Below are 27,731 nucleotides of genomic sequence, written 5' to 3'. Positions count from 1 at the left end.
TCCTGCAAACAGCTGGCTGGGGGTCGCGGTCGCGTATCTCGCACTATTGCCACGCTTTGTATCTGTGCAGTTTCATTTTGAGCCCGGCACATTGACATTAACTGCATCGGTTTGCGTACAGTTGACAGCTGCTTCGTGTAGCCTCTCAGTGCGGGATGAGTGTTGTAGTACCGCCCGACATCAGCCCGCTTCCCCTGATGTTGAAGGGAGATCTAATACTTCCTCTGATGCGTGAGCTATTTGAAGTTGAGCGGCACAGACGACCGCTGCAGACTTTGCTGTGTGGCACGCCGTGATGTTGTTGTTGGTACTTAAGACATCTGTTCACTCTACATTCGACATTAGTTTGCTGGAATTTATTTAGGAATTTTACCTTGCGTGTCCCATTATAGGTATCTTATTTGGACAAAATGCAAAAGAAACCAGTGTTAAACACTTTCTTCCACCACTCATTTTTATGGACACCCCATCTCTTCTTTTTGTATCCTGACCCATGCTCGGTTATTAAATGTATGTTGTGGGGTACATACTGTTAAGCTTCATGTAAGCTGAAGTATTCAAGCACTTCGAATCGAGAGATCCTCAATTCTGTCGAGTAAAAGTATTGATGCTTCAATGCCGTCATAGTAATCGTTTTCCGATTATTACTCGTTTTATTCGTACGTCCGTTGCATGACTTCGTAAAGCGCTTAAAGATTTACCAGTGTGAAAATACATCTCTGCGTCTTTTTGGGCATAAAGAAGAGCATTATAGCCAGTCCAAGACTCGGTTCGGTCTACTCTGGCGACCGTCACATCACAACTTCAGTTTACAGCGGATTTGTGTGTGCGGATACGTAAATATCTCTTAGACCCTAGTTCGTGTTGTGCGGGTTGGGTATAAAAAAGAGCATATGACCTTCGGAGTTTTTCTAAGGAATCTTGCCAGGGGTTTCCCCTTGAACACAAGAACACCTAGTTATTGTTAGTTCATACTGAATTCGTTTTTATTACGATTTTTACCAGTTTATTTCAATTTTTTTTCTAGAATGTTTGCGTTGTGAGCAATTCATTTGTTGGAAACAAGACGTGCTCAAGTTAAAATCAAGTCAAGTGCTAGTTTGTGTACGCGTCCGAAACTCTTAATTTCCCTCTCAGGGCTCATGTCATCATAGGAAATCTCGGGAATACTGGCGAGTTGTCTGTTGAGTGCTAAGGGTCTCTAACACACCTGATGGTCGCTGATCAAGTTATTGATTTAAGGGTGTGGACACAAGAGCCGTCTCCATGTGCTTTACAGCACTGGTGTCTATGGTTCAATCTTCAGCATGGCAGCTGTTTCTTTGAAATATAAATCATATTTATGAAGCTAAATGAATCCCTGAATACAATGGTTTTGAATGAAAGAGTGCCAGTTCTTTGGTATCCACAGTCTTACCAAATTAACCCCCCAAGTCTTTGGCATCCCTTTTCTCCCTATGTGTACCCAGCATTTGCCTGTTTGCCAGCAGCCATATCACCCTGCAACTCCCAACTGGCAGCCCACTGAAGCTAAGCAGGGGTGAGTCTGGTCAGTACCTGGATGGGAGACCTCCTGGGAAAAACTAAGGTTGCTGCTGGAAGAGGTGTTAGTGGGGCCAACAGGGGGCGCTCACCCTGCGGTCCAAGTGGGTCCTAATGCCCTAGTATAGTGATGGGGACACTATACTGTGAACAGGCGCCATCCTTCGGATGAGACGTAAAACCGAGGTCCTGACTCTCTGTGGTCATCATAATGTAGTCATAATGAGTTTTCACATAAAAACTTATTATGGTCCCGGACTATCTTCCCAGGCTGGTGTGTGTAAACCTGGCCAATTTCCCATTGGCCCTTACCAATCATGGCCTCCTAATTATCCCTATCTATGAATTGGCTTCATTACTCTGCTCTCCTCCCCACTGATAGCTGATGTGTGGTGAGTGTTCTGGCGCACTATGGGTGCTGTCGCATCATCCAGGTGGATGCTGCACATTGGTGGAGGGGAGGCCCCATTACCTGTAAAGTGCTTTGAGTGGAGTGTCCAGAAAAGCGCTATATAAGTGTAAGCAATTATTATTATTACCCCTACCTCTTGCTCCCTCTCTTCCCTGGCGCACCTAAGCTTCAGACCTACTGGTTGGTGATGGGAAGAGTGGAACGTCATTAGTAACCTAATTGCAATCATTCTGCTTAAATATTGGGATTCAGTTAGATTACTTTGTGTCCTGAGGTCCTGCCTCTCTCATTTTATACTGCCGTTGAAGTTTTTCTTCATTATGATTTTCTTAGTGGTGACAGAGGGCTGTGTGCTTGTGTATCACTAGCAGATCTACATTATGCACGTGCCATTGAACAGCAATATAAGCACTCTTCTGTGCAGCGTCATCTATTGATAGTATCCCCCAGTAGTGACAGAGCATTGTCAGATTTAATTTAATGAGGTTTCTCCTAGCAGCTATCATAATGCAGGCATTTGCTGGTATTCTAATGGGATTGTCAGACTGTTTTGTTTTTCAGGTTGTGCTGCGGTGTAAAACATGTGGAGAGCACCATTCATCTGGTCAGATAAGAACAAGCAAAACCATAAGAGGAATTATGAAAGCAATAAAACAGACTTGTGGGCTTGCTTTTCTTCACTCTGCTGAAGGGCAGAGTTAATTCTTTATTGACTTCGCTGTGGCAGTGTGACTTGGGTAAATTATAGAGCACATGAGCTAAGGCGCATACAGTATCAAGTGTTCAAGCACAAAGCCTTTTCTGCTCTTGGGGGGAGTGAGATGCCAAGGCACTGCACACACAAGGGGGAGTTAGAGGTCACCCCTTAATTCTTCCATTTCTTAGCCCTCTGCGTAGTCTACTGAAGCAATTCCTTTTTTCTCCATTAACTGCTTTAGAAATAATTTGATATGAAAACCTCAAAACCCTGTAGCTCTCAAGAACCACAGCTGGCCATTTAGCCTGGGGGGGGGGATTCCCATTCACATAAAAACTCATTATGGTCCCGGACTGTCTTCCCAGGGCCAAGGCTGGTGTGTACAATCATTGATAAAACTGTTTCATGGAGCCACAGTTGTCCAAGCCCTCTCCAGTGCATAGTGTAGGTGGTACAGACCGCTCTCTGCTCACTCGCCATGTCTGCGTGGTCACGTGAAGGGATTACAGCATTCCTGGACTTGAATCCCCTTTGCCAGGAGTAAGAACCTCGGAGCGAGGAGGTCAGTGCCCCCTTTGTGGAGTGAGCGGAGGGGTTTCTGCAAAAGCAGTGCTTGGGGTGGCGGTGGCGTGAAGCACTGAATGCTGGCAAGGATTACTGGTCTGTGTTCATATGGGGGCAAGATGTTCCATCTATAGGATGATCTTGCATTTTTCCATTCTGCCTAACATTTATTGAACGCTTAGAATCATGTGACTCTCTCTTGTATTTGATATATTTTCAATTTTAGAAAAAATGTATATGTCCATTTAGGTGTGCTAGTTAAAATGAGAGGCAGGTGCTTCGAAAGGTAAGTGTGTGTACGGAAACTTACTGCACATTGATACACGATTTAACACTTAAGCACGAGACAGTCCAAGCAAGTGATGGTGTCTAATTGTGTAGATTGGTGCTCCCTTACACCCATGACTGACACTTCTGCTGTGGAAAATAGGAAATAGGAGAACATTTAGCTTTTTTGGGATGGTACTTGTTTTCTTATGGCAGGATTCTGCTAGCTGGTAGCAGGTGTTCTCTTCGGGCTGCGGGTGGAGGAAAAGTAACCAGGTTGTAGGCAAGAGGTGATTTGGTTCACAGCTCTGAGAGCTGGGAAGGCAGGTGCTGACAGTGTGCTGGTCTTAATGAGAAAGCAAACGTATGGTCTGCTTTTCAGTGTCACTAAGCTGATGTCCTGCTTCTGTGGGCGAATAGAGCAGGGTGTGTGCTTGACAAAGTAACCACTTGTGTCCCAGATAGTTTCCCCCTCCTTAAATGACATCCATTGTTCTTAAGAGATCTTCAGCAGGTGTTTTTTCATTTCCTTTGCAAATAGCAAGTTACCAATCTGTCTTAGGTTAATTATTAGTTTTAGGAACAAAGAAAAACATCAAAAACCCTGGAGCCTATGAAAAACAAATGTGACAGGATAAATAATTATTTTGAACCGTTATTTGCAAAAAATCTTAAGGAAACAATGGATTCTATAGAACATCAAAGGTCTATTCTGTTTGAAAGTCACTTTCTTTCAGAGAAAAAACAGTGCCTGTTGACAAGCAAGTGTGTTTGTGTGTGTCTATATACATGAACCTTGTTTTATTAAGAATTTGACCTCTTCTGTGCTGGCCAGGATTGAAGTGGCTTGTTCAGTTCTACAGAAGAGCAGGCTGTTCAACCTGCCTTGTTTGCTTAGTTGCTCAAGAAGCTCATTGATTCCGGAATACCATCAAGGTGCTCCATAGATTTCCTGTGAATAGATCTCTAAAGCAGGGTAATGCACTTTGATTGAAATGCTCTCTACGTTGGCACTTTTTTTCCAGTTTTAGATAGGCTTTTCTCCATGTTATGACTACTATTCTTGTGTTCCTTTTTTGAGTTTTAAACTTTTCATTGGGCTGGCATTGTCTGTTACGTTCAAGATTTCCATCCATCCACTTTCTTACTGCTTCATCCTATTCAGGGTCATGAGGGAGCCAGAGCCTATCCCAGCAAGCAGTGGGCGCAAAGCAGGATACACCCTGGATAGGATGTCAGGTCATCACGGGACACACACAGACACACACAACGCACACACTCTCATCGGGGACAATTTTTCCTAGAAGCCCATTAACCTACCAGGATGTCTTTGGATTGTGGGAGAAATCCAAGCTTCTAGAGCTTGCAAACTCCACACAGATAGAGCCCCTGGAATTGAACCTAGGGCCCCAGTGGTATAAGGCAGGAATGCTAACCACTGTGCCATATTTTTAATTTTAAAACTTCTCAGAGCAGTGGTACTCTTAGTCTTGTGTTATCCCAAACAGTTTGTTTCCCATTACAACCATGTCTAGTAAGCAACTGAGATTCAGTGTTCCAGTTCTGGACTGCCTTTTTCCAAAACCCCTTTTCAGAATCCGTCCTCTCTGTGCTTTCTCTCCTAGCTGACCAGTTCTGCTTTCTTTCAGGGTAAATCTTCAGTCTCTTAAACTGAGTCACCTAAAGTTCAGCTACCTACACGGTGTTATGTGCAGTTGGAAGACAGCAGTTTGCATCACTTCTGTATTGCCTCAGTCCGGGTCAATAACTAAAGTTCTCTGTCACTGCCAGAGTGGTTCGGAGTGGGATTGAGACTGCTCAGCTTCTGTTTCCGTACAACTTTGTGCTTGAATGCAGTTTTTAAGATGTGCTACATTTGCATGTTCAGTAACCCTGCATAACTGCCGGCATTTTGCAAAGCAAACAATATGTGGGAATTCAAGGCAAATATCAAAACGTACATAGGAATAGTTTACGTTTTTCATTAGGTTGGAAAATGTCAATTTTAGTTAAGCTGTGCAGTCCTGGACAAGCACTGGAGTGTAGGTTGCCCAGAATTTTGCTGGAATGGTAGTGTGGGAGACCTGGGGGCTCCCAGTTTATTCCTCCCTGGGCATGTGAGTGTTACATTACTAATCGTCCTGTTCATCTTCCTTCCATGTTTTCAAAGTGTCAGCTTTGCATAGTTAGCATTATGACATAGAGACATAATAGGTGCTATTATTATTCCTATTTCTTTAGTCTGCTTTGTTTAAGGCCCATTTGTTGGCCAACTAGGCATTTAGCTGGAGCACTCTGAGCACCCTCATGGGATTTAATCCTGTAATTTTCTACTAATGAGTTCAGAATCCTGACCACAACTTCATGTTATTCTCACTTTAAACTACCAGCTTGGATAGTACAGTTATACATTGTATAGCTTGCATAGTACAATTATCATCTTTATCTAGAGAGAACTCACTCGCCTCCACCTTACAGAGGTTGCCATTAGCAAACAACGCTAGTTCTACAATAGGCTATGTAAACTTTAGTAAGGGAACAAAATAATTCCTTTTTATATTTCCAAAACCTCCTCTCTGAAGCCATCCTGTCGGGCCTTTCTCTCCTACCTGACCAGTCGCAAGTTATGGTGATTGTCTTCCCAGCAGTAGAAGCTGGCAACAGCCTTTTTCCTATTAATGACACTAAGATTCTGCAGTCTTTTTATTTCTGTTTCTTAATGATCCCTTATTGGATGTGTTTCAGCTGTTACATCATATCATTTAGAAAGGTATTCAGCCTTAAGTGAAAAGCTGATGAATAGTTGAGCGATTGCTGTGCAAGGCAGGAAAGACCCAGCCTGGAGCTGGGCAGTGTGGTGACAAGAGATCCTTCAGTGCACAGTGGAGCAGGCTGCTGCAGACCGGGACTGGGAGTCATGTGCTTCTCTGTCACTCTCATGGGGGTGGAGAGCTGTTGTACCAGGTTACGTGTTGCTTCATGAGGAAACCCCTTGTACTAGGGGGGCTGTGTTGGGCTTGCCTTTACTCTACCTTTTTTCAGCTTACCGTTTTCAGTTGGCTGAAGCGAGTCTGGTTTAAATGTTCACCCCCTGTCGGGGGGAAGTGTGATTGAATTGGATCAGTTAAATACTTAGTTGAGATAGGGCTGTAGTCCTATTGTATTCTGAAATAGTGTCAAAACCTATTATGTTTAATGAATACTGCTTTGGCACGATTCATAGGATGTTTAAGTCCAGTGTTTCTCAGCCTATTCCATTGTAAGGCAGCCCTACATACATAAAACAAGTGGCGCACCTCTTCCCTCTCCTCACGCACATTTATGTCACCAGGCCGAGTGCATTATTATTAATGTTCTAAACTTGACTTATTTCTCGGTTTAATCCATGTTTGCCATATTAGTTCTCTGGAACAGATGCCGGTGAAACTCAGAACTCTTGTTGAGTCTCTTTCAGATGTTATCTCTTTTTTTTTTGCATCTGTCAAGCTTGAAAAACTGAGCATGTCCAGCCCTCGCTTCCCATATTAAGTCTTGGAGTGCGGCCTTGTTATACCGGATGTGCAACACAACAGTTTACTTCCTCTACAAATCTGATATGTAACAATTATTTTTTCCTACATGCGTGAATTTTTCAGGAATCCCCAACGTACCTGTTACTGTCTGAAGGCACGCTGGGCTAGAAGCACTATTCTAGTCCAGGGGTGGAAAATTGGTTTTCAGCACCTGGGTCAGTCAAGCTGTTAAGGCATCAACTCAATCATTAACCAAGTGGAAGATTCAAAGTTCGTTAGTGGCAGAGACTGGACAAACCAGGGCTGGCCACCCCTGTTTAATCTGCATACCGAGTTTTACCTCAGGTCGGCCAGTATTAAGACCAGGTGTGTGACATACCTGTGTTCAGTGTCTATGAAGATGATGAAGTTAGTTGATTAATCGGCTGGTCAGATGGGAACTAAAAAGCAGAAGACGGCACGTATTCCAGGAACTCTCTGACACCCTAGTTTCAACAGCATAGAGAAAAGCAAAATGCTTTGAATGTCTTGAAGGTTGTAGAGCCACTAAGAGCTCAGCAGTTTGCTTGCTGCAGGCTAACCTTCAGGCCTTCAGAAGAAACTGCAGTGTTTGTAATATTAAGCAGAAGATTGTCATTTCTCTTCCTAGCAGGCTGGGGATCTTGTGCAGCTCTTGAATACAAGGCTGGCTGACTCCTTTTTCAGTGATGAGTGGGTGAAGTGCCGTTGAGTAGTTGTTTGGTAGCCATCACGAGTCTTGATGAAATTATTCTGGGTGACCTCAGTCATAGTCATGGTTTCTGAAATGTGTTCAGTACTGCTTAACCTATTTTTTCAATTATCAGTGTTTTCCTCTTTTAATTAAGAGGTTGATTACACCAGTGACTGATTGTAGCGTAAAGGAAGAATAATCAAACCTAGATGCTGAAAGAAAACCTCTGCTAGATGTCAATAACTGAAATGCTTCCTGGCTTCAGTTCCTGTTAAATGGGGGACATGTCTTTGATGTCTTCTAGAGGTCATCACAGGAACTGCAGGAAGAGGTATTATACTTGGGGTACAGCAGAACCTTATTCCTCCAGGTGTATTCTTTTTTTTGTTGTTTCTGTTTTGCCACTCAAGCTCTTGATTACTTAACCATTAATATAAGTAGCAAGCTGCTAAATAGACCCTTCTCATCATGTTTTGTATGTGCATCAGGATCATATTTATAGGTACATTACAATCTGGCTTTTAGCTGCTGACAGCAACTGGAAAAACGTCTAATTAGTAAAATGGTCTAATCCCATCCAGTGGATTAAGAAAAGGAGAGAGGTCATTAGCAAAGGGTAGGGAGGCTGTGGACACAGTATGAAGTGGAAATGGAACTGCTGCCTCTGGATATATTTTTCTGTTTTATAATTCTAGTCATGTGGATTCTTCCCCAGCACAGCTTATTGACATGCTGGTGCTGAACTGCTTTCCTCACTTGCCGACATCCCCTTAATGCAGATTTTCAACAATGGACTCCTGGATTAGGAAGTTTGTTGTTTTTGGCAGTTATGAATATCCCAGTCCCATCTGTCTTGTCTGATCCTTATAGGAACAATCTGCATGTACAGACCTCTGTCCTTTGATTGGTGCTCCGAGTCTCCAACCACAGTGTTTGCAACTGAAACTGAAAATGTAAGGCAGTGTTTTTAGAGCCCCGATTCTTTGCACTTCTTTTGGACCACTGTGGTGATGGAACTTGTCCTTATGAGTCTGCCACAGCAGGGAGACCACATGACCTGGGCTTACTCTGATGCACACCTGGCTGGACAAGCGCTGTCTCAGCTCTTTGTTTTTCGGATTCTGCAAGAGTCAGTTTTTCCATCACGCAGTCTAGTTTTTTTTATTTCGAAACGCTGTGTAAGAGAAGAATACCAAGGAGAGACCACAAATGGGGAAGTTGCATGAATTTACATGAAATGATTTCCTTTGCTTTTTGCAGACGCTTGTTTGTTTGGGAAGCGGGTGTTGCAATCTGATACAGGAAAGCATGATTGACCTGGTTTGTACTCTGCAATCTGGGAGAAACGTAGTTGAATAACTGTGAGGTGATAAAGTACCAAATTCAAGAAATAAAAAGGATGAACTGCAATTTGGAGTCTGTTATTCCACCCAGGTTAAGAACAGTAAATCTTCAGAGACATCACAAGCATATTTCATGAGCTGCCTCGCTGATTGAGTCAGACCTGCTTACATTTTCCTATTACCCTATGAACACAATAAAATCTCACTATAACATCTGTCTCATCTCAATATAGGTATAAGGGTTTTTGAGCAATCCTGTCACTGTGTGAGACAGAGGTACACTAGCTCATTGGTGTGGCGGATTCCTGCTGAATACCGATTTTGAGTTTCCCGAAATGTTTATAATCATGGGTAGGGGAGTAAAACAGTACTCTGATAGCACGGTAAGAGGTGGAATTGAGAGAAAAAGTGATTGAACCCTTTTCTAGGAAAATCTATGTCTTGGCTGTGTCTTGTTATCTATAGTGCAAGGAGAGAGACTTTATTGCTTTCATCGGAATTGCTGTTAAATTGTTCAGACTGTTGAGACTAAAAGAGAATAGCTCTCGCCATCATTAATGCTTTTGCTTCCGTTGTCTTTTACAAGTCTGCCCTTTAGCATTTTGCTTCTGTTAGTGACTTTTGGCCCGTGCTTTATTTAACAAACAGGTATTAAAAGAAACTTTGTGTCACTTAAAATACTACGACAAACAAACAAGTCAGCTCTTTTGGTCTTGCCTATAGCTAATCTACGTACCTTCCACATCTATGCAGTTTATTGGACAGCTACTCTGTACTTGGCTGCTCTGACTTCGTGGTGTGGGTTATCTGAAGGGTGCAGCTGCCAGGGAGAACAAGCCTTTATTGCTTGGTGCTCCTGGTGTAGCTGAAGGGTCCTTTGGGTTTCAGCTTGGAGGAGGGAACCAATGATGGCAGGGGTAGAGGAGAATATTGGAGTTTTATTCTACTTTATAATTTGACTAATAAAAACCGCTTCAGAAACATAACCTCTACTGACTTGCTCTTGTTAATTTTCTCATTCTGACAGGCCTGCTCTGTTCTTGTTTCTCCTAGATTTGACCTTTCTACACTTTTGCAACTCAACGCTTGCTTGCTTCCCACTGAGAATTATTATTACATCGCTGTTGTGGTTTTCAAAGATATCCCATAGGTGTTTTGATAGTAATTTAGATGTACAGTCTTGCCATAATACAGGGAGGAAGTTTTGAAATAGTGATGACGCTCATTATACCAGACTTTGACTAAACACTTCACACAAAATGGAGGAGGTACAAACATATATGTAATGGTTAAATGAGTCGCACAAACAGTAGATATTGATATCATAGGTGAAAACATGCTGGCAGATAAATGGGGCCCCTCCTGCTCTTCTGTGCATTGCAATATTGCAGTGCTGTGTTACGCAGTGTTACAACTAAAATGGTGAAATGCTGGAAAGATGTCAAGCCTCAGAGCCCGAGGCTTGCCAAAGTAAAGGGATCCAGTGATCACCACAGGTTCTTCACTGTAACCGCATCATTCCTGTGGAACAATGAGGCTTTAGATAAAAAAATTGCCTCAAACCATAGGATTCACATCCATGTTGCAGTGGTCTAGCCAAATAAGAGCCCATGAAATTTCAGTCTAGAGTATTCATGTTTTATCGCTCTCTTTTTTATATTTTCAGCGGAGGCAAACCATTTATTGCCTTGCCGTTAAGTATAAATGTGTTTTCTACAGAATGTATTGAGTTTAAACAAACAAATTCCCACTTATTACTCAGAAGACTGTATTGCATGTGAGCAGATTACCAACCGTACTGCGCTGGCTTGCTTCCAGTGTTGGCCTATCAATCTCCTGCAACCTCCTGATTCCCACTTGAATTGAGGCTCCATTGGAAATGAACAGAGTGGCTCAGTCAGATTCCTTGGTTACCAGATAATTCTGCATGTGAAGTTATTTTTGGAGGGGGAGGTTTTTAAAACCCCTTTTCCTATCATGGTGAAATGGTATCCTCATTTGTGGCCCTCTGTTGACACATCCATCTTAACTTTTGCCTACAGGCCATAGCTTGTGTGTGTTGATACTTACTGTATAACACCCATCTGCAGTTTAAATTAATGTGTGCGGGGTTCCTTTCAAGACCTGTGGGAAAATCGGTGCAGTGTCGTGGCCCTTGAAACCCATTTGTTTCCCATCTGTGAAATGAGAGCTCCCAGTCTCTCTCATACGGATAGGCTGATTTTGTTTGTAAGTCTGGCTTGTGAAATTCTTTGTCTCTAACATCCCATTATTTATTGCTTGGGACTTGTTCATTTAAAACAATGAAGGCTGTAGGACTGTGGCACTGAAGCCACTATATTACTCTTCCTCGGTGCGGGTATCATGGAAAAGCGACTGCCGTTTTGCCCAATTCTTGCTCCGCCAAGGGTATCTGTCCTGTGTACGTATGAGAAGTGCCGTGACTTTTTGAGTAAGCCCATACTAAGATGACGGCTCGGGGTGATATTTCATCACAGTTTGCCTTTGTGGTAAGTGGCAAAAGTGCTAACAGACTACACCTTTTGGTACTTTAGGTTTCTTGAACGTGTTTTTCATCCCCTCTGCTGAGCAGGTATGCTTCTCGATTGCATACCCTGTAGCTCGTTGGTGTCCAGTCCTGGTCTTAGATAGCCCTGATCCCACATATTTGGTGGCTCATCGGACTGGCTAAACTTATCATGATTAGGGAAACTAAGACCCAGCGGTCATTGAGTATCAGGCTCGGATACCCCAGGCTTGCACTTTGGACTCTGGGAGGGTACTTATAGACCGAGCAGGAAATCTAGGTACTTTCAACCTATTAGCATGATTTCCTTCCCTTCCAGCTTAAATGAAGTGACCCTTTCTTGGCTCTGCGGCTGATGATCAAGTAAATAATTACACAAATGTAAGCATGAAGACTTGTGATGTAACACAATCATTAAATGTAAAATTAGAGCAGAAGTGTCAAGGTTTTGTCTTTTTGCATCTTGTCTTGTTTGCCAGGAAGATCTAAATAAGAACTGCACTCCATGAGAAAGAATTGGTAAAATACTGGCAAGGATGTGGAACTTGCTTGTTTAAAATGCACAGATTGTGCTATTGCCTTATCTGTGACTGGGATAGAAGAAGAAGCCCTGTCAATCCAGGTCAAGGTAGAATTAGCCCAGATACCAATACAGTCAAGCAGAATGCAGATAATGTTGAGTCCGTGTGTAGTGTTTTAAGTGCTTTTAGAGAGTACACTTTGCACCAGGGATTTGGTATTTTCTTATTGAAGACATTAGCTCCTTGGTTTAGCATGGCCAGCACAGGGCTTCAGTAAGACCCGAGGCAGCGGCAGTGGGCACCAAGGTCTTTAGCGCCAGAAAGATGAGGCGTGAGCAGCCGTCTGCTGGAAAAGCCAGCTGAACTTGGGGGGATGGCTGAGTGGAAGGCAGGAGGTGGAATTGCAGGAATCAGAGGTAGAGTTTTTGCAGGGATTAGAATCAGGTTGGGAGCTACTCATGGAATGATGATGAAGATCTGCAGGCCAGCGTTGTGCTGTCGGAGGAGCACAGGTTAGTTTGTCTAGATGAACGGAAGGGACATTTCTAATTTTGTAACCTTTCTTATAGTGTAGGTGAAAGTTCCATTTTATTTGTTTTGCCTTTCACTTCCCGGTCTTAACTTGATATGACACATCATACTCTTACCATGTAATGGAAAAAGAGAGCATTTTCCCCCTTCTCCTTTCCAGTGTTTAAATGATACATGTTGCATAACGGGTTTATGGAATACAGGTTATGATTTTAATTATGTGTTATTGAAGAAAACCTGACAAAAACAATGTGTCAAGAACAATTTTTTTAAGGAAAACATCAATTATAGAGTAAAATTGTAATGCCTCTCGGTAATTAAAGAAGTCATGCCCTGTCATTACAGCACAGTGGAAATTTGAGCACAATGGTCCATGTTCCACTTGTTGTCTCCCTGAAAATTCCCACATTCTCCATGTTCTGGAATGGGATGAAACTGTCTAACAGTCCCCAGTTTGGTAATTTCATGAAGAAGCCTGATTCAGGAGCTGCTTGTTCTCGGGCAGAAATGCATCATGATTTTAATTTTAGTGTTTTTTAAAGACTGTTTTCTTTCCTCACAGTTCCACTAGCCTCCCTATTTAACAAAAGTGTCTCTGTGTACTGAAATAATTGTCTGAAATAGTGGTCGGGATAGACGCAATAAATGGTGAAAGCATTTCACAAGTAATTTATATTCTACATTCCACACCCAGAAACAATGGGAAAACTGGAAAGAAAAGTCTGTGTGATTCCCTTTATAAAAAGTCTGATTACTCAATCTGTTGTGAAATTTTCAATATTTCATCAGATTAAACCACAACAATAAGGACAAAGCTGTATTCTTTACTGAATTAAATTACCGCCCCCCCTAGAGACAAAGGAATTGTTCACCTGACTGGCAGTGATATCTGACATTCCTAGTGTATTAGTGTGGGTTAAACTAAGCCCTTCAACTCCAGATGTAAAAATGAATTTGCTAGAATTCACAAAAGAGAACTTGCTGTGCAAACTTCTAATATTACACTGTAACTACGATTCCAATACGTTTGTGTTTACAGTATTGTGTTGCACGTACACGTTCACGATGTGTATGGTATAAAAGTAGTGAACATGTCATGAATTCTGTATATCTCCTTTCATATTGAGAGCTTATGGTCATCGTGAGCAAGATACGCCCAGCTTCTAAGTGGCAACTCTTCAGTACCACTCACCTGTTGTTCTTGTGAGGGAATCATCAGTGTTCTTTAGTCCCACTGTGGCTTTAGTTTGTAAGCCTGAGTGGAGAATATTGCCTAGCCTTTGGGCCCAGGATGTAAAGGATTAACTTGCAACAATCTGTTTATTGACACTGCGGGAAAATTGAGCTTTTCAGGTAAAACAAACTTGCTGATTTACTGTATAAACATACCAGGCTGACATCCTGGATCAACATTGACAGCAACTAGTGGTTTCTCACCCCATAATTATCACTAATCCTGGTCTACCTACTGTTAAATTACATAAGCAGATGTGGGAGTATTGCTAATCCTGGTCTAGAAAGCTACCCCGTTGGGCAGTAACTGCACTTCTGATCCAGGAGATTCACAGCACGCTGCTCCTGCAAATATTTTCTCTTTACCTGGGCTATCCAAGGATTTCATTGAATGGAGTTTATTCATTAAGTTTGGTCTTGTCTCTTTTTCCATCTTTTTAGCCACTGGAGGAATAAACGTCCATACCAGAGCCATAGCTCAGCAATCTTCCTGACGCCTGTAGTGAGAGTACCCCATTGAAAGATTCTCTGGTCCATTCCAGGGATTAATCTCCCAGAAATGCTGGTCCCCACTTATACAGCAGAGTACTCTGGAGTGCTGTAGTTCCTCCCTCAAGGATACAACAGCAGTGTCTTCAGTGGGGATGTGAACCTACATGCCTATAGTTCTCAGTTTAAAAGGCTTACCCACTATGTATTGTCTCTCCAGCCACCGAGAGGAGTTCCCCCTCAACCCTCCAGGGCTGAGGGCTGTTGGTACAGAACAGGCATCAAATCTGCTTGGTTTGAGCTCCAACCTTGTTAATTTGTTAAACTGTGTAATGTCTTCTTGGAGTTTGTGAAGTGCTACAATGAGACTTGGTGTGCTGTTTGAGACCGGACCAAATCACCAGCAAAAGGCTCTCCTCTTCATTGATTTCTTCATTGAATAGAAAAAGTACCTCTTTGGAATGTTGAAGGACTACTGAAGTAGCCCTCTATTGTCTTTATTTTTACATTAGTTTTCAGTGTCAGGTTTTGCCTTGTTTGCTACTTCTGCCTAAAATACAGCAGCTGACTCTCAGCATAGTGTGACATTCTTGCAGAGAAAAGTGTTTAATCTTTAAGTGCTGGTACAGCTTGGATAGGTCTTCATTTGTACTGAGTCTTATAGTTTGCACACACGCATTATTGTGTCCATTTGAGGTACTTTAAATGTTGTCATTTGGCTATGGAAATGTTTCAGGCTTAGCTTGATTAACTAGTTTATTCCTCCCGAAATGCCTCTGCTTAGGAGCTGCTGTAGACGGGGAGCTTGCAGTACTTGGGCCCAGTGCTGTGTGAGTACTAGCCCTGGGTATTCTCTGTGTTGCTCAGCTCTCACAGGTGTACTTTCTTTCATCTGCTGAAGGGAGAGAGATTATATGTGGGAAGTGATGCTTTGTAATCTTGAGACTTGGGTTTTTTATAACAGATACAGTTTTTCCCACTGGATGTTTTAAGAATAGCTTTGCAGTTGGTAGCCTCTTTGATGGCTTGTATGAGAGATGCTCATTTGTGTACACTTCAGGATTTAATGGAGAGAGAACTGATTATTTAAACCTGCCTGTGATCTCAAGATTTTTACTTTTGTCTAGAATATATCGGCTGGCTTTAAACCCTCTGTTTGACTGCTGTCTTGATTTGAGTAGCTTGACACAAGAGCCTGCTCAGCGTCCTTTGAAACATTGCAAAGTGGAGAAGATTGTTAAAAATGCAGAAGAAAAAAAACATTAAAAAAACAAATGGCTGTCTTTTGGGAAAAATCATTATTTTATTCTCTATTTTTAGATAAGCTGTGTTTGGGGAAAAATGTGTGGGCAACTGGAGAAATCTGGAAGGTTTTATTGAAATGCAAGCATTTCTGTCTCTAAAACTACAAATGCATATCTGCTTGACTGATTCAGTAGCAGGCTTGGGTCTTGATCTGGTTTCTTCTGTAGCACTAATCTGGCACTGACTTGCTGACTGTGCAGGCCAGGACATTAGTAGTGTCTCACTGATGTTTTTGCTTAGTGTAGTGCCTTTGCAGTTCTCAAGTATGAGCTTACAAATCCTCCAAATCCGCTATTTAAACTTACCAGTTTTGCAGAGTGATGCAGGCTGTAAAAGCACACCTTGAAACGTGTATGGTTTTGGTATTTAAACATTTGTTTTTTACCACTTTGACCATTTACTTACTGGTCATTTACTTAGTCTGATTGTGGTATGAACTAATCAGAATGAAAAGCAGACTAGCTGCTGAGTTGGTAATGAATTAGAAAATCTACCCCCTCCCCCTTCCCCCCCATTGAACTGGAAATTTTTCCCCTTGTTTTTTTTAGAAAACTAGAATCGCCAGTTACTTTAATTGTACCCATCCAGTTTGGAATAGTCAGTTGTTTTTCATACCTCAGTTCACAGCTTATGAGTTCTGTGACAAGCACACTGGAGAGAATGAGGAAGTGTAAGCAGCCTCCTCTGATCCACACACTTTCATTCGTCCATGAACTCCTTCACTGGGAAGGTCCAGCCCTTTGTGTTTTTATAATTGCATGATCAAGAAATACTGTTTGTAGAGGTTTGTTGTCCTATCTCCCAACTAAAACAAACCGAGACTGTTACTGACATGCGTTAAATGGAGCTTTTTAGCTTATTTCACTTTTGCATAATTAGGGGGATATTTATGGTGTAACTGCCTGACTCAGGTGTGGAAAACCACTGGATTGCGGCCTGTCTCAGTCTGATGTCTGTGTTGTCTGACTGGATTCAGTGGGCTGTTTCTGATTTCTCAGTGATCATGAAAAACAGTTCAGATCATCTCTAGTCTGCAGAGCTGGTCTTGCAAGGGTGCAGCTTTTTAGTGGTAGTATGTAGAGAGCAGGTTTAAATTAAGTTAAAAAATGAAAAAAATTCAACTTCTTCTTTGAATCATAGTTTACAGAGGAGTTATGGAGGATTGTGAAACGTGCACAATCCTGAAGCTTGAGCTAAATTGTAATGTAACTCCATGGGCATTTGTGCAGTTAATAGTGTTGGTGCTGACCTGGAGGACAGGACAGCACTGAGCTCACTATGTGGAATCTAGCCTGCCTTACTGCTCCTTCAGATTTCCACCCCTTTTGCTTCAGGTCACCACCCTGCTTTCTCTAGCATTGTCACGGGGATAGGGTTTGGGGAGCGATACACAGGGAGGGGTAGGAGGTGCAGTATTGGGGAACAAGCATCCTGCTGCCTGCCAGGGAGATGGATCCCCGCGTACAGGGGGCCCCTGTGCATGGGCTTGGTGCCAGAGAGGGCCCCTGTATTCCATCAACTGGGTGCTGGCGTAGAGGGAGGGAAGAGATGTGGCTGAGTACTGAAGGCCCAGAAAACATGACGTTCCCCCTCTGCTGTTTTCCATCATTTTAAGCTCCTTACAGGTATTTCCTCTATCTTCACTTTTGAGTGACAAAAGGATTCATTTTATACCAGATAGTTTTAGTGAGGAGGGACTTTGGTAGTGCTTAGTTTTTAAATCACAAGGTGCTGAGTTCAATGTGAGCAGGGGTTTTTAGGGGCAGTGATATTGGGAAACCTATCTGTGACATACATGTAACATGAATTAAATTAAATTTCTATGCATTTTCAAAGTATCACTCTTGATAACATCCTGACAATGGAATTAAAACTTTTTTTTAATTAGTAATTTCAAATACTAGCCATATAATAACAGTCATGCACTATTAGGCCTACTCGAGCTTTTGAAGCATGCCCATTCTGATGGACCCATCATCAGATCTGTAGATTTAGGAATCTGACTGAATGGTCTCCCATTAGCCTTGGCTGTATGTCGCAGGACTCACTACAGTGAACATGTTACAGTAGTGACATCACTCCCTTGAAATCTAGAAGGTATCAAAGAGTTTTGGGCTCAAAGCGTTTGCTACAGCCTACAGAGTAGTGCTGTGTCTGCTCTGTGCCTGTGGTCAACTGTGAGTAATTATATTGTGAATGCCAGTGCTAAAAAATTTTTTCGCAAGAAAGTGCCAGAATGAGGACAACCTCAAACTGAGAGGCGCTGGAGCTGAGCTCTGTAAACTACATAATAACTGCTTACAGTTATATAGCACTTTTCTGGACACTCCACTCAAAGCGCTTAACAGGTAATGGGACTCCCCTCCACCACCACCAATGTGCAGGCCCACCTGGATGATGTGATGGCAGCCATAGTGCGCCAGAATGCTCAACACACATCAGCTTTCAGTGGGGAGGAGAACAGAGTGATGAACCCAATTCATAGATGGGGATTATTAGGAGGCCATGATTGGTAAAGGCCAATGGGAAATTCGGCCTGGATGCTGGGGTAATGCCCCTACTCTTTTCAAGAAACAACCTGGGATTTTTAATGACCACAGAGAGTCAGGACCTCGGTTTTACTCCTCATCTGAAGGACCGCGCCTTTTTTTTAACAGTATAGTATTCCTATCACTATGCTGGGGCATTAGGACCCACATGGTCGGCAGGGCGAGCACCCCCTGCTGGCCCCACTAACACCTCTTCCAGCAGCATTCTTAGTTTTTCCCAGGAGGTCTCCCATCCAGGTACTGACCAGGCTCACACCAGCTGAGCTTCAGTGGGCCACCAGTTCTGAGTTGCAGGGTGATATGGCTGTTGAAAGCAGGTCTTTGCTCATTCTAGGACCTGGGATCTCAACATGAGCTCCCTGTATCATCTTTCCTTTTAACTCGCACCTCTGCTCCACAATGACATCATCTGGAAATGTTCTTTGTTTTAATTTCTTGGAGGTCTTGGAGGTTTCAGACAGACTCGTAAGTGGTTCGATTGTGATTTGAAATATGGATTTGAATGTTGCAGATGAATCTGTTTCTTGGGATGAAATACATTTATGTTCCAAAAAACATAACCATCAACTATTCACCTTGTACTGTATATGGAATGTACTTGATCCTTCATATATACTGTTATCTGAACCTAATCCTTAGAGTATGCTTTGTGCAGTGGGTGTTGTGGGCAAATCCCACGTTTTGGGCATGTGGAGACGTGATGGAGGTTTCAAAATAAATTCCTTCTTTGTCCATTGTTCTAGACAAGGTATATTTCTTGCTTTCCCAATGTTTGTTAAATAAGAAACATATTTGTTTGGTCTTACCACAGTTAAACACGTTATTTGGGGAGCTCCTACATTTGCCTCCATTGAAATTGGTGAATCCTCAGCTATCTTCATAGTGTTTGTCTGGAGTTTTCTCCTGCTCAGATCCCTGATTCCAAGGGTGTAGGTGGGACAGGGAGAGCTCCAGCTGACACAGCCCCTCTTCCTGAGGGTGTCCTTTGGACTGAAACGGAGTGGTAATGCCAGCCGATGGCGGGGGGGGTGTGGGGAAATTATTGTATTTTGACAAAGAATATAAAACTATTAGAAACTGAACTGTGCTGTTTTTTCCCTTTCAATGACCAACTTTTTTTAGTGGTAAACTGCCCATGGAGTACTTTTTGTTGTATTGGGCTGTTCACTATGAATGTTTTCTGTCTTGCTAAGTCCATTTGGGTGGTACCGATCCCCTTACAGATCAGGTTGTGGGTTCCGCTTGTGCACTCTTTAATGTTTCTGAAGACCTTTTCCATCTCCATTAACCAGGTGTGACTCGATTGAATTTCTCATGTGTGATTGGTGCTGGACCTCTCCTGCAGGATTCCAGGAGACTTGGTGGTACAGTGCATTTAGGTTTTATTGGCTGCACAAGGTGGCCCAGTGCCCTATTAAGTGACTTTTTATACTGGTGTTTCTGCATACGTACTGTCTACACACTTTAATAGGTGTCGATTAAATCCTGTTAACGGACTGGACCTCCCCCTGTTAGTCTGTTATATTATAGGGGCTTCTCTGTTATAGTTACAGATCAATCCAGTTTGAGAAATTAAAACAATGAGCTGATCTAAAAAGCTGGACTTTGTCCAGGCCCATGGAAAAGCACTAGTGACACAAATGCATGTTAGTACTTCATGTTCTGAACACCCAACCCTTTCCAAATCTGAAGAAATTGTAACCATTGCAGCACTGTACTACTTATGTGTTTTATTGGGTTGAAAGGTTACACTATATTTATCACCTTGATAACATGAAGGCTAAATATTTCTTGTGACAACTATCTAGTAAAAGAATCAGAAGGTCATTACAGCCAGAGGGATTATTACAGAGGCCCTGGCTGCTGCCTGAAATGGAACGCTTGTGGTCCAGTACTATGTGCGCAGCTGTTTTTCTTACAAGTGGATTAGTCTTTTGGAAGTCAGGAGCTCTGCAGTGTTAAATTGGGGGTAATATGTACAGAGCACAATGCCAAGCAGAAAACTAACCCTTGTTGTTGGTATGAGCCATGTGCTACTGTTCGTATTACAGGCTGGCGGTGTGAGAGCTGTGAGAGGCAAGCTGGGGGAACTGGGATTATATCATGAACCTCCTCTACAGTCAGTTTGGAACCTCAGTTTGTATTGATCTTACTTCCCATCTACAATTCCAGAAAAGCGCTATATAAGTGAAAGCTGCTATTATTATTATTATTATTATTATTATTATTATTATTATTATTATTATTATTATTATTATTTATCCTCAAAACCTGAGGGGTCACTGCTTTAAGGCAAAACGACTCTTAACTCTGAACCCCTCTTGACTTTGAACCCACTCCCATACCCACCTCACTATGACTGCCAGCTGCATGCTTCCTTCCTGGTCAGTAGGCTAATCAAATAGCTTAGATTGAAACCAGGGATGACTACACTGCAGGTCATCCTGCACTCTGTGGTGCTGATTTTAAAAGGGCAGAGCTCTATCTGTCCCAAGGGGAAAAACACGTGATATAACGCACATAGTTTTCCTTCCAGTTCTTGTAATCATGGTATCAGCTGAAAAGTGGAGGAGGCGTTTTGAGGGGAGAATTTCCTTTGCTCAGGAACATTGCTCAGGGCTGATTCTATAGCTTTCAGGAGAATCTGAACTTAGGTCTGTCTGATGGATGTGCCAGTAAAATTCTGATTTGTTCTAGGAAGCTTATTCTAGTCTAGCATAGAAGATGCCAACATTCCAGAAACCCAAAGCCTGTGCTAGCTGCATGCTGATCCGCTTCCGAGCAAAACTGCTTTACTCTGGTGGAGAACGTTGCTACACTCCCTCTTGGATGCATTGACCCAGAAGGCTAGGTGATCCAGTGGTTAAGGTAAAGGGCTTGTGACTCACCGTGTCACCCAGTGCAGGACACCGAACAACTGTTTGCTTCGTCTTGAAGATCTGAATTCAAAATCCTGTTTTTAATGATTCTACATCAGGGGCTGTTAGTGTGCTGGATGCCCATTAGCCTCTGTAAGCTGCTTTTGATAACAGTTTGCTAAATCAGGGAATCTCAACCAGGGGTTCTTGGTGACAAATCAAAGCTGGTTGGTCAGGAGGCTGGAATTTAACCAGAAGCAGACATGGAGTGCTGAGAGTCCTCTACTGCCCAGGACTATCCCAGGCAGTGGTGAGAGAGCTGGGGTTTTTAGAATGCAGGAAGATCAGGAGTGGTATCTTGAGAAAATGATCTGCCATCTGCCTCTGTCTTCTCTGTATAGATGTCAGACACTTCCTAGTTAATCAACTAAATTAATTTACGATTTATTTTGTTGTAGATTGAATTATATCCTATTATTTTGTAGCCATAGCTTTCAATTTGAAAATGAATGACTCCATTAATTTATCTGCTGTTGAGGTTGATTCCTTGGGCTCCTTTAAAACAGCAAGAAATCCTTGGATCTGTGAGCTACAAGTGACCAAATGAGCAAGACTAGAGGACAGCCTCTTGTTGTTTCTTGTGTTTATGAGAGTGTGGGCTCTGTGCCCACGTTTAGGGTCATCTGTTTGTCGAAATAAATTGAGCTTTAAAGTAGACTCTTCTGGCTGGGGCTCCACAGTTTCTTTTTGGCGTTTTAAAAAAATGAGCTACTAGAGAACTAGAGGAGCAGCCATATCCTGGTTGTCTTATGTGTGACTTTTAGGATGTTCAGCTGCACCTGTATTCATTTTTATTTACCAATTAATGCAGAACATGACTACATTTAGTTTGTTCACTTCTTGAAGATGGAAGTTTCCCTTAATGAGTTAGTGTGAGCTTCAGCTTCATATTACAGTGGAAAATAATTCAAGTCTAAAATGCTAAAGATGGCTTCTTTTTATATTTTTAAGTTTGTAATTTTGTAACTCCACCTCATAGCAATTCAATTAAGTGTTAAATAGTTGCGCTTGCAAGGCAACTTTAACAGTGTGTCCTCAGCTAACTTTTACTGGCAACCCTACTGGGCTCCATCCGTAAATATAACTCGGCTGCCCACATCAGGGAGAAGCCTCTCATTTGCTGAAGTGTGGTTGATTTTCCCAAACCACAATTTAATTAATTTCAGTCTTTGTTGAAGCTCTTACAGCAGGTACAGAAAAAGACTTGCCATGTTGGTTTGTAGAAAACTGTTCCTGAATCTTTCAAACGTGCAAGTTCACTTCAAGAACAGTCTGGTTTCGACATTGTGTTGCTATGAAGCAGAGTTCTTCCTTAATGCCTTATTGCGATGGTATGAGTTGCACATGGCAGAAGAAAGCCTCCTAGAAATTTCTCTGCTAGATCCAGCCCATCTGTGTTTTTTTCAAAAAACTACTTGGAACATTCATAAAGAACCAAAGAGAGTTAAAACAGCCAGTCTTTTCTTTAAGACCTTACCTTGCAGCATGATGCATAAAAACAATATTCACTCTCAGTCCTGAAGCGACATTTCTACGTCCCAAATAGTCTCTTTTCTTCTTTGTAGGAATGCCATTGGCTCCCGAGCTTGTCATGGGATGCCCAAGATGGCAGCATGCTGTCATGTTAAAGGACGTGTGTTGCAGGAGTTTGGGGTGACAGGCAAAGCGTGTGCACTGGAGAAAACCAGGAAGTTGTGAAGGGTTTCAGGGGTGTTCAGGGGTGTTGTCTACAGCAAAAAGCCAGAGAAAGAGGTTGGGCACCAGCCTGATACTTGCTTTCTCGGAGCTTGGCACAGTGAAAACCTTTCCCCGATGAGACTACTGCTCTCTGGAAGAAGAGCGGGAGAGAGAAAAGCACAGAGTGAGAGGAGTTTTCTAGGATAAGAATCTCCTCTTGGATATTATTTTTGAGAGCACATTCACTTTTTAAAAATCCCTCACCTCTAATCTCATGTTTTTTTTAAACCTTAACCACAAAGTACTGCTTTCATTTATACACCTCTTCCCCATAACTTACTAGTTTATATTCTCCCTGGCCTTGGCCACATTTCCTGCCTTAGTGCATTTTGCTTTAGAATACATTAACCGGTGATCTTATTTATTGAGCAATGAGGGAGGAGTTGGGGCTGATGTGATCTTCCCTATAGCCTTTACTAGCAGTAATTTATATATCCAACAAGATTATAGGTTTATGTTTTGGAGGAAGGGCAGCTGATGTTAACAGGCAGGCTCGCTGGGAGGAGATGAAATGACTGCATGTAGTAATACTGGGCTGTGGAGGTCCGATCAGCAGCAGCGGTGGTGGTGGGTGGGGAGAACACAGCTGTTTGCAACCAGGCTGTGTGTTCTGGACCATCATCTCCCTTTTACAGCTGCAAGTCAAAGGCTTGAGAGGAACCCGCTGGTAGTTAATGAATATGGAAAAACCTGCTAAGTACCTCTGTCGCAATCTTGCCTTGGAGAAAAAAAAAGAGTCTCAACCAATTTCTTTTTTCCTTGAGTTATTGATTTTTCCATATTTTTTAGGTGGGCTGGCTCCAAGGCACGCAGGGAGTCCAGTGTAGGTCGCGTCTTTAATCTTGCTTCAATCAGAGCCTCCCTCAGCTTCCATCTCGCTCTGCATGACAATCTTCAGAGCTGCTGCAGGGGGTGGTTAAGCAATTGTTGGCTGCTAATCTAATCTGGCTAACTATTTCTCTGATGTTTGAGCTGTAAAAGCCTTATTATGTGGCAGTTTGTTTTCTTTCTGATAACCGTGGAAGTTAATAATAGCGAAGTGAAGAGAGCTCAATGGGTCCCTTTCAGCTCTTTCACGCAGCTGTGATAGCAATGGGGGCAAGGGCAAGAGTTTGTGGGGTGGTGATTGCGCAGATGCTTCCTGACACGAGCTGCTTGTGTCAGGTTTCGTCATTGTCATTTGTGTGACTCTTCATGACCTGTCCCAGTCTAGGTCCCAGACCTGTCCCAGTCTAGGGGCTGGATTCTTTTTGATTCAGTATGGCATTCTCCATACCCAGTTTTGTGGGACAGATGATGTCCTTTAATCATTTCAGGTATTGCAAGACTTCTAACCAAAGTGATTTTTGAAGTGATCGTTGTGTCAGCTGTTCATTTGGCTGCAGTATTTAATGTGAGATCTTTGTTTTGCATCTCAACTGAAAGATACAGCACAAATGGTTTTAGTGAACTGACATAGCCGGTGCCAGGGGAGGTTTGGACCTTATGTTAACAAGCCCTGTATTGTAACCACTGCACCTCCTCACCAGAGCTTTTCAATATTCGCTCCAATGAACCAGTGTAACCTGCTGGGGTGTTGTGCTTTGTGCGTTGATGTACAGTTTGGTGCTGCACTTCCAGGCCAGTCCAGTGCTGGTCTTGGGTACAATCTGCTCTTAGGTTGACAGACACCTCGCATCTACTAATCATACAAATAATGAGCCAGCTGTGCCACAACATTAATGGAGCCAATCACAAAGCACAGTACAGGACTGACTGTGGGAATGTTAATGAGTGAGCACACTACAGCAAAGGAGAAAGTTCTTGGCTTGGAGAAGAGCAAAGGTTAAGTCTTTCAGTCTTCATCCATACCCAGTGGTGTCTTGTCTGGTAAGGTGAGGCATGGCTTGCTTAATTGGAATTTCCAAATATTCCTTCCATTTATACCAGGTTTAACTTTAAAAAAAATCTCACTTCTGAGTTTCAAGAGAAAAATCTCTTACAAGAGGCTCTTACCTTTACCTTTTGCTTTCAGTCAATACATTGATCTGATCACCAGGTGCTGATAACAGGAGAGTTGTTTTCTGCAAGTTGCAGTCATAGACTTAGCAGAAGGAAGCCTGTTAGTCTTTAGGCTGCTTCTGGTTAACTTGCTGTATACCAAGTCATTTACTCCACAATAACAGAACATGGCCACAGATAAAGAATCAGTAAAGGGATTAAGCTATTGAAGATGTGCTGTTTGTTGTTAAAGGATGCTTGCCTCCTTATCAGCGTAGGAACCTGAGCCACAAGATTGACTGGAAAGGCAGGAGGGAACATCATCTTGCAGTTTTAACAAGTTTTGTTGCAATTGACAGCTGACCTGCTAGAATATTTTTAAAGGAGAGAATAATTGAGAATCTTCTTATGATAAGGTGTGCCTCTTGAGCTGGCTGCTGCACTCGGCTAGCAGTGAATCATGTCTGTTTCTATTTTTGGGCTAGATTTTATTTTCCAGATTCTCAAAGTGCTGTCAGTCCAGCTAACGACAGATCTGTTAAGTAGCAGAAAGGCATCGCCCTAAAAGATTTGTGCAGAGAGCCCTGTCTCAGTCCAGACTTGATTATTTCTTCCTTATAATTCTTCGGTTTTATTTTCTTTAACAGTTTCATTTTAGATACACAGCCGCTAGAGCCCAAGGAGACTGCTGGGTCAGTCCAGACATATGGTGAGTGTTAGGTCCACACTGCTGTAGTTCAGGCTGAACTCTTAAAAACGTCTTTGGAGTTTTAGTGCTTGACACAGAACGTACTGACCAAGGCCATATCCCCCCCAGAAATATAATTCATTGATATACTGTATCAACAGCACTTGTACACCCTTTCTGTAAGTATCAGCCTATTATGTGGGAGACATACAAGTAATCAAAACCTCAAAGCCACTGACAAAGTCAACCAAGCAGACTTCTTCAGAATGAACAGTGAAACACCACCCAGTTTACACAAGTGAGTTTAAACCCAGGCTTAGGGGGCAGTTCTTTATCCAAAGTGTTATGGAGTCTAAAAGAAGCTACAAAGCCATGCTGTTGCCATACCCTGGCTTCTAACAAGAAACGCCCAGTTTGATCCTTGGATCAATTAGCTATTATACTACCAAGCAGGCCTGATGAACCAACTTTCATTTGTGACCTTTCTTATGTCCTTACAAATAAACGCACTGTTGTGTTCCAGATTGTACAGGGAGTTGTGCCACAGCAGTGCTGTCTTTATATCCTGCTGCTTACTTTAATGTGACAGAGCTGCATGTGATGCAGAGCTGGAGAACAATGTGAGAAAAGGAAAAATAAAACAGCCTCTACAGAACAGCGGTCTGTAAGGCATCAAACAGAATAACCAGGCTGGAAGGCTGAATAAAAAGTCATGCTCACTCCTATCTCTAATCCTTCGGGACGTTGGAATTCTTGTTTTTCCTCTTGGGCTGTTTCTGGGCATTTTCTGTCTCTGGGCGTCTGTGCTTTTATTTTCTCTAGTTTATAAAAGTACAATCAAACATGTTATCAGTTGGTCTGTGATATTTTTATGAGCTGCTTGTTTATTATACTGGAGATAATTTATATGGAAGTGTACATTGTAAAAGTACATAGCTTTATTTTGGGCAAGGAGCACATACAGCCACAGTTGTGAAATGTCTTTGAAGAAATATATCCTTAAGGTAGCAGACCATACAAGAGGATTTTTTATAGTTATATTTAACCCTTCACTTTAAGTCAAGCATAGGATGCAAATATCCTGACCGCATACTTCCTAAACCTGTTATAAGACGGACAAAAGCAATCCGGTCCCTTTTAGGTTTTGGGCACTGAAAACTCCTGTGCAGTTGTGCTGGTGAAGCAGAAAACATTATTAAATACTTTTTAAACTCTGGATATGTAGTTCTGAAGATTTATACCAAATTCCATAAGAAAGGAACAATCAGCAAAGACATTAAGCTGATTGCATCTGGTGTTGGTATTTATTAAAACCTACAGCTTGTAATCCTTGAAATGATAAAACAACTATTGCACAGAAATGTGAACCAGCTTCCCAGATACAGTGGATACCACACGTTGAATGAAATTTTACTTGATTTTATCTGGATCCTCAGTGCTTGTAATCAGTGAAATAACTGAACAAGCAAAACTCCACTGGGCACTGGCTAGTCCTCTAATCAGAGGCTGTTATAGAATTATGTAATAACAGAGCAACAGTGTGTGTATAATTTTGTTCACATTAATACCTCCGACATCCGCGCACCCTCTAGAAGAGATGTTGTCTTTCACTCAATGCACTACCTCAGCCTCCACATCCCAGTGCAGGGCCTGCAGTGTCAGGAGTTACAAGATGAAAATATGAATAAGACGGAAACTGAAGGCAAAATTGAATCTTCATGAAGGCCTGAAACACACGAGTCAGCATCTTCAACCCCATTTTAGATTTATTCATGTGAACCCATACTTCTGTGTGCAAGAAGCAAACTTTTCTGCTTTTGTTCTCTCGTGGGAGGCCTTTGAAGAATTATGGTAACAGACGGATTTATTCGGTGTGTTGTTGGCTGTATTTTTCCATGGAGTGCTTCAATAATAATAATAATTGCTTACACTTATATAGTGCTTTTCTGGACACTCCACTTAAAGCGGTTTGCAGGTAATGGGGACTCCCCTCCACCAATGTGCAGCCCCACCTGGATGATGTGACGGCAGCCATAGTGCGCCAGAACACTCACCACACATCAGCTATCAGTGGGGAGGAGAGCAGAGTGATGAAGCCAATTCACAAATGGGGATTATTAGGAGGCCATGATTGGTAAAGGCCAATGGGAAATTTGGCAAGGGCGCCAGGGTTACACCCCTACTCTTTTTCAAGAGACACCCTG

General features: G+C 42.4%; 1 protein-coding gene across 4 annotated transcripts in view; it reads left to right on the top strand.

The window, feature by feature from the left end:
- LOC102690024 (chloride channel protein 2) overlaps positions 1 to 27,731 on the top strand; it is a 273,605-nt gene that overhangs the window by 20,290 nt on the left and 225,584 nt on the right. The window lies entirely within an intron of this gene.

The sequence above is a fragment of the Lepisosteus oculatus genome, chromosome 13 (genome assembly GCF_040954835.1).
Source record: "Lepisosteus oculatus isolate fLepOcu1 chromosome 13, fLepOcu1.hap2, whole genome shotgun sequence".
NCBI classification, from domain to species: Eukaryota; Metazoa; Chordata; class Actinopteri; order Semionotiformes; family Lepisosteidae; genus Lepisosteus; species Lepisosteus oculatus.
Note: the sequence above shows the minus strand (reverse complement) of the source record. Positions and strands in the feature narration are given on the sequence as shown.